Consider the following 308-nt stretch of genomic DNA (forward strand, 5'->3'; position numbering starts at 1 on the left):
CGGCCGCCCTCGGCCCCCAGCCTCTCCCGCGCCCCTTCGCCGCCCTACCCCGGGCCCTCTCCCGCGTGCGTTCCGGGAGTCTCTGACACTCCCGGCAGGCCGAGCAGGTCGGGAAGATCCCCACCTCTGCTCGCGGCCCCCGTTTACAGATCGGTACACTGAGGCCCGGAGCAGCGCGGAGCGTCCGTCAGGCCACCCGGCGGTGGCAGAGCCCAGGCCTCCTACACGCCCTAACCGCCACCGAGCCCGAGGCAGTTTACTATAATCCCATCAAACGTTCCCTCCTCTGCCCCCTTCCTACCCCCCAC

The sequence above is a fragment of the Neophocaena asiaeorientalis genome, unplaced genomic scaffold (assembly GCF_003031525.2).
Source record: "Neophocaena asiaeorientalis asiaeorientalis breed wild unplaced genomic scaffold, Neophocaena_asiaeorientalis_V1.1 scaffold1058, whole genome shotgun sequence".
Classification (NCBI taxonomy): domain Eukaryota; kingdom Metazoa; phylum Chordata; class Mammalia; order Artiodactyla; family Phocoenidae; genus Neophocaena; species Neophocaena asiaeorientalis.